We start from the raw sequence: 8,266 nt of genomic DNA on the forward strand, positions 1-8,266 counted from the left end.
TTTAACGCCCGTTTTCATAATAAGCCTGAATAACTTTAACGCGTTACTCGCTTGTGTACTTTTCCATTGTTCAAATTGAGTTAGTCTGAAATTGAAAAGTGTTGAATAAAATGCAGAAAAAGCTTGACGTTTAGGTGTGGCTCACACTCAACATCGGCCCTTAAAATGTACAAGTAACTTTATCTATGACGATTCGATTTTCGATCTGTGCGAGTAAAATTAGCGCAATAATAACATTCAATAAATATTTAAATACTTATTCCTCAATAACTTTTTATGCAAATATATTAGTGTAATAATTAGAGGCTCACTGTACGACCTAACGGTATTTTGTACCCAAAATATGTACGAGTTAAAATCATTCTTAAATTTTGCTACTAAATTTATTTGTGTACGCGTGACGCTTTTGCCATTTAATTTACGCAGTCGAATATTTGACAACAACTGGCCACAGAATTGTCGTGTTGCAACAAAGCCGCTACACAAGCACTGCCGCACAATGATTGTCAGCAGGGGCACAACAAAAGCGTCAACATGTGGATGCAAAGCTACAATCATATATCAGTATGGGTGTACGTGAAATATTTGCAATGATTGCTTTGTTTAAAAAATTTTGCAAATACTGGAAACAGTTATGGCGGCCAACGAGTCCACCAACTCATAGGTATGCGGTTAGGCAGTGTTCGGAATGTGACCAGGAAGCACAATAATGTCAAATGCATGCTGTAGCATGTAGCATGTTGCATATTGCAGAATACATCACATTTAGTCACATAGATAATTTCAGGCACAAATATGCCAACTGATGTGCATGTATGTTCGTACATCGATGTGCATTTGCATGTACATTCGTGTGGTCGAATGTATTTCGTGATTGTCGTACACGAGTGCGAATTATTGCTTACTCGCTTATGTTTATACGTTTGTATCTACCAATTTTTAATGCAAGTTTTAATGCTTTCCTATACCGCTTTTAATAGATGCTTGCCACTGCGTTGATATCATTACATATTCAATATACTGTCCTCGTATATAATTGAGCTGGTGTGCCCGTATGCTTATAATACTTCATAATGCACTCGTGCATGATAAGCGTATATATGTATGTATTTGTGTACGAATTTATGCGTGCGTGCATGTATGTCTTTCATGTGCGCTCACACATTGTAATTCTTGCTAGTTGTTGGAGGCGGGTATTGGATGTGCGATCGCTACCGGCTACCCACCAATAGAACAACCAGCCGCTATTTCACTCTGCTACTGCATGCCACTCACCGTCCGTCGAAATCCTATGAATTTAAGTGCATTTTAATTGAAGTTATTGCATTATTATCAGCATACGTTTCTGGATAGGAATTTAAATTTCAAATAACTCAGTCGCATGAATTGCCACATAGATATTTGTGTTTCGCCAGGGAATAAAATTTAAGCGACAGAAAAAACAAATTATAAAAAAATTTAAAAAAAAAATTATAAAATTGTTTTTAATTTAATTTTAATACTTTTTTTTTTCAAATATATTTTAATCTCCTATAAAGATAATTTAAATCCAATTTTCAAACTTTATGCAAGCTAAAAAAAAAAAACTATCACCAAAATTTCACACCTTTTATTGAAATTTTTAGAATAATAAAGTAAAAATTTTAGTTGGGTAGAAAGTTATGGGTAAGCCGCTTTTCACTTCCTCACAAAAATATACATAAAGATAAGTGAATTATGCTCTGAAAAAGAGACGAATCAGAAGTCGACAACATACTCATACACAAAAGAATCTCAACCTCTCATTTCAAACGTAAAAACAAGGCGTGGAGCTAATTGCGACAGTTACCACTTCTTGGCATCTTAGAAGCAAGTATAAATAACGCTACCAAGCGTAAGAAACGGAGCAATATCGCTCTGCAAACTGATGGAAAAACCTGTTACAAATAACAATCAGAACTTTCTCAAAAACTTAAGAATATACCAACTGGTAGTCCTGTTCAAATGTGAAGCCAAATAAAGAACAATCTAATTGAAAAAGCTACAAAGACAATGGGCTATCGCCATAATGACCGTTGGAAATTATTGTGTGAAAATTAATGTGAAGACGTGGTAGCAAAAAGCAGGTAGCACAAAGGAGGCGCGACAAAAAATGCTCAAAAGCAACTCCCGCTCAAATGCCTCAGAATACCAGAAGAAGCGGCGTATAGCCAAAAGATCTTCCAATTGAAAAAGAGAGAGCCACCAAAAGAACACATCCGAAAAATCGAACCTTGTTCATCAGCCAGCGATCTAAAGAAATGTATCAAAATATCAAGGCGGACGTTTGCCTTCATGCCGACACTGAATATTTGTTTATTTATATATTTCAATCTACAGAGAGATGTTTTACAGACTAATACCATTAGTTAAATTTTATAAAAAGGTAAAATTTAAATTGTTTGAAATTAACTTAACTCGTTAGTTGAATGAATACACAATTGATTATTTCTAAGACTATGGGTGATGTTAGTTTGGAAGGTATTGGTCAACGCATTAGCGCTAATGCTGTCATTAATGACATTGTAAATAAAAATTATTGAGAAGTAGATTCTTCTACCAGACAATTACTGTAGGCCTAACAACGAGGATCATTTTACCAATTATTCTTATTTAAAATGAGTTTGGGAACATTTTTTGAAGTGATAACGTCTTATAATTCGATTTAGCCTGCTGCACGCACGAAAAAATGTGTCGTTATCTTGCTCAATCGTCGTTATCTTGCTCATTCGTCGTTATCTTACTCAATCGTCGTTATCTTGCTCATTCGTCGTTATCTTGCTCATGCGCCGTTACCTTGGTTGAACTGCAAGCGAAAGCGCGGAACGAACGACAAAGAGCACAATCGGCCCCCGCGTTCGGCAACGTTCGACATCTGGCTCTGTCCTACTTGAGTGAGCATATATATGTATGTATATGCGCATTTGTAAATTCACATAATTGTATTTGCATATGCCTTCTTTCTGTGTGCATGGCAATGAACCATTTCTCTGTTGAGAATAGGACGATGATAGGAAAAGTAGGAAATGAAAGGGAGTGTTTCGAGTGTAAAGTGTCTTGAAATAGGCAAATCGATGATGTTGCCTCTTAGTGTTGTTGACTTATTAACTTCTGATGCACAATCGAAATTGAACATATCTTTCATGAATTTGATAAATGTTTCGTCATTTTTCACGTTTGTGTAAATGTAACTTGATCAATTCCATTGCGATTCCATTTACCTCCTTCTCTATATCCATACAAAATATCTATCAATTAAATAAAATTAAAATTTTGATTTGAAAATTGCAACCATTACATTAGTATTTTCTTATAACGTTGTCGCGTTAAACTATCGTCAGTAAACCGACTTTACAACAACCTCTTTTTTTGTGCCTTTTCGATTTTCCTACTATGGGTTTCGAAGTATGTATTCCATATTAACCAAAAATATTCCAGGTGAGTTTTCCCTATGGTAATTTAAAGCGACTTTAATGTCTGATGATATTTGAAATTACTAGTGTCTGCTTTAATGAAACCGATCATTGCGAATACTTTGAAGCCAATAAAATCAACTTGGTTGGATAATAATAACTTGACATCAAATATAGCGGCTAGATCATCCATTTCGTAACGGCTAAATATCATATCAGCCGTTTTTGATAGGAGTGAATTCTGTCTGCGGTCGCCGTAGCCGAATAGGTTGGTACATGACTACCATTCGTAATTCGGAGTACGTTGGCTCGAATCTCCGTGAAACACCAAAATGAAGAAAAAGTTGTTTCTAACAGCAGCCGCTCCTGCTCGGTAGGCAACGGCAAATCTCAGAGTGTAATTCGATCATGGAAGAGCTCCTTATGAAAACCATCTGCTGTTTGAGGTAGTACGAAATTGTAGGCCTGTACATTTGTGGAACAGCATCATACAAAAGGGTGCAACTGTCATGTATATAATAAAGGGTTTCACAATGACAGGTGTTATCTATCGCTATCGAGAGATGATTAACGATTTTTATGGCCGGAATTGGATGGTATTGATCTGGATAACGTTTATTTTCAACAAGACGGCGCTACGTGCCACACAAGCGACGAAACCACTGGCCTTTTACGGGAAAAGTTTCCGGACCGTGTTATTTCTCGAAGAGGTGATCAGAATTGGCCACCGAGATCTTGTGATTTAATATCTTGTGACTTTTTTCTTTGGAACCATGCGAAAGAGAAGGTCTACACCAACAGCCCAGGGTCGATTCAAGACCTTAAAGATGGAATTCGTGAGGCTATCGAGAACATTATATATATATATACATGCTATGCTGGCAGCCATGCCAAATAAATTTATCTTCGAAAAAATAAATACGATTTTTTTTGTAATAGTATTTGATGCCCGTAGCCGAATGGGTTGGTGCGTGATCACCATTCGGAATTCACTGAGAGGTCGTTGGTTCGAATCTCGGTGAAAGCAAAATTAATAAAAACATTTTTCTAATAGCGGTCGCCCTTCGGCAGGCAATGGCAAACCTCCGAGTGTATTTCTGCCATGAAAAAACTCCTCATAAAAATATCTGCCGTTCGGAGTCGGCTTGAAACTGTAGGTCCCTCCATTTGTGGAACAACATCAAGACGCACACCACAAATAGGAGGAGGAGCTCGGCCAAACACCTAACAGAAGTGTACGCGCCAATTATTTTTTTTATTTTTTATTTGATGCCCGTATTCATGTGTAAAAAGCCAAAGTTATAAAATAAATTATAATATAGAAAAAAATTCTTGAGGAAAAAGCGAACATTTCGGTGCTAGCCCATTATAAGGATTTCTAAAAAAAAAACGAAATCCAACTAATTTCTATTAGAATTGAAAATCCTAATTTCACAGAACTTGCACGTCTGTCTCTAAGAGTGCCAAAAAAACGGTGTGATAATTTCAAAGGCAGTTTAATATTTGTGTAAAAAGAGTTTTTATTACAGGCATTTTTCATTAAAATTTCCCGTTTATGAGCGTATTATTTTCTAAATGCCGAATAATGGTTTTTCAAGTGCTTTCCGCGCGCAATGAATGCTTCGCTCTTCATAGGCAAATATATTCAATTTTTTTATTAACAGCCTCATCAAAATATTTATATTTATATACATACGTATATGCATATAATACAAGCACATGCTGCACGCAACACAATTACACACAAGCACACTTGCTAATATGAAATTGTAGGTCTGTTTGAAAATTTATGGCGCTATAAATGTGTTCCCAAATGTTTTTTGCCGATTGATTTCATAGTCTTGAGAGCTATAAAGCCCATCAGTTGCGGTTGTGTGGAATAAAAAGCCGAAGCAAGCAATTAGAAATCGAAAATGACTCCATATATTTTGCAATTTTTTACTTTGCACATATGGCATTTAATTTTTAAATAATAAACACTTAGTTGCTATGAAGATTATTACGCGGATGACCGCTATCGAGTGAAATTGCTTTCAAATTGCCACTTAACAATGCGAATGGCACAATCAAATAAAGAAGAGAAATACGTATTTCATGCAATATGGTAAATAAGTAACGGGTGGTTTTGGTAGGGATATAGAATATTTTTGCCAAAGGCTTAGTTTGCGGATTTGAGTATAAATGATTAGCAAAGAAAGCATAGATACTTATAAGCTGCCATGTGCACAATCAGAAATCAAAATTCAATTCATTAGCCCAATGACATAGTCAGAAGAAGAAAGTGCACAATCAAGGGGGGCAGTCTGAAGAAAAAAGAATGATTAAGAAGCGAGAAAAATGTCCAGAAAACTGGGCTTTTCATGATTTTTCGTTTTTAATTAAGTAGTCATAAACTCTCAGCGAAAATTGAACAAAAGCTTCAAGCATTTGTGGCCAGTTGCCTATGCCGCATTCTACGCAATTTGTTGGCTTAATAATGGGATATCCAACGCTGAATTGCAAAGGCGGTGCCATCAAAAACCTATTGCCGAAATCAGCAGAGAAGCATCGGACTAGAAGCCTTGACGACAACGCAGGGGAGGCAGACTTAGAGTTGCTTGGCTACGCTGTATTGAGGAGAAGTTTATAGCAGTGGACAAAATCCCAACTTGGTCGCAAGTGAAAACTAAAACCGGGATAGAAAAATTTTACTTTGGTCCTATGCCCCGCAATAGAGACCAAGGAATGGTGATGATGGTGATGACTACACAGATTGTGTTTGGAATCGATGTTTCGTTATGTTGGAGTCTATTCAATTACATTATTCTTAGAAAATAACATAATTTGCAGAATAGCTTCCATACAAACATATTTTTAATGATGTGAAGTGGAAGACACAATCGTAAATAAAAAACTGTATCAAGTTTTATGTATGCTTTTTACTAATTCACATACTCTTTAACTAGAAACAAAAAATAAAACAGTTTAGTCAAGAAGTGCTTTCACGCAACTTTCGGCGAACCGCATAATGTCTTTCAAGTACCCTATCATATTGTTAATATTTACTCCAATGAATTTCTTCATTCATGACCTATGAAGTTGTCATCCCAATTTTTTTGAATAGCCACATTAGCTTTGTTGTATCTACTTCATCCTCCATTTTCGGTTTTGTAGGGCGTAAAGTTCTCAGTTCTCCAACCTTTATATAACCAAGTTACTGTTCACTCCTTATTACGCACGAACTTATTTATCGGTGCAAAAGAAGGGATTTTATGAATTTTTAAACTCATTCTTCTTTTTCTTGATACACCAACCGCTTAAACGGTTTCCGCCGCGTTTAACAAAGCGCGCCCATCGTGTCTTTATCAAGTTAACCGGCGCTAGTTAGGCAGCAACTCAAATCCACCTACAGGCCATAAGCGGGTATGTAAAATAAGCGCAATAAAATTTTCTACTGAAATATTTCATATTTTTACAATTTATAAAGGCTGCTCAGACGGCCTCCGTAGCCGAATGGGTTGGTTCGTGGCCACCATTCGGAATTCAAAGAGAGCATAGGTTCGAATCTCGGTGAAACACCAAAGTTAAGAAAACTTTTTTTTAATAGCGGACGAACCTCGGCAGCCAATGACAAGCTTCCGAGTGTATTTCTGCCATGAAAAAGCTACTCATAAAAATATCTACCGTCCGGAGTCGGCTTGAAACTGTAGGTCCCTCTATTTGTGGAACAACATCAAGGCGCACACCACAAATAGGAGGAGGAGCTCGGCCAAATACCCAAAAAGAGTGTACACGTCACTTATATATGTAGTTACAATATACAAGGTGAAGTCAAAAATAAAAATAACTAAGCTAAAATAGAAACAAAAGGAGCTTTTTTCTGATAACTTAGATTTCATTTATTCAAAATAGCCTCGATGCACTGTTTTGCACGATCTAAAAGCTTTTCCAAAAAGTGTTTCAGGTCATTGACCGGAACGTTCTTCAGGATGTCGGTACAAGCCTTTTGGATAGTGAGTGATTGATGATTAAAATGCGATTTTTAGTCAAAAAATCAGTCACAAGAGTGGATCGATGAGATGGTGCATTATCATACAATAAGCGCCAGCTTCCTCCTTTGCGGTACTCAGGGCGAATTCAGCGAATGCGATGCAACAATCGCTTCAAAACGCCAAAATAGAAAATTGCATTGACGGTTTGGCCCGCGGGCACGAACTCCTGGTGGACAATTGCCTTGGAATCGTAAACACAAATGAGCATCGACTTGACTTTTCACTTCTCCAAACGCGAGTTTTTGGGTAGTGGATCGTCTTGGGCCTACCATTCGACGCTTAGTTTTGGATTCATGTTGGAAACACCACGTTTCATGACCAGTTAAAATGCTGCAAAGGAAGTTCTTGCATTTTCTCGCCTCTTAAATAAGGTCTTACGAATGTTGAATTTTGAGCATTGTTTGGACCTCAGTTAACCTTCCTATACCCGCGTTAATTTTTGTAACACATATACCCGCGCACGGTCTCACAGACCGAAAGTTCAAACTACATAAAATATTAGTTTTTTCAAACAAAACTAAAAACAAATTATTATTTTTCAATCCCGTAGATGTAATAAAAAAATAAAACTACGCATTACATTTGTATTCACTTATTTTATTGATTTTAAGTGATTAACAAAAAAGCCATCAAAATCAATAATTTTTTCTTAAGTACTACAAAAACAAAACAATAACACATTTTTTTATTCACATAAATAAAAATAAGTTATAATAACTTAAAAACACTTCTTGGACAATACATAAATTATAAATTATATTAGTTTTTAGCTTTGAAATAAAAAATCATGGCATATCGCAATTC

This window comes from Anastrepha ludens, chromosome 3 (assembly GCF_028408465.1).
Source record: "Anastrepha ludens isolate Willacy chromosome 3, idAnaLude1.1, whole genome shotgun sequence".
NCBI lineage: Eukaryota > Metazoa > Arthropoda > Insecta > Diptera > Tephritidae > Anastrepha > Anastrepha ludens.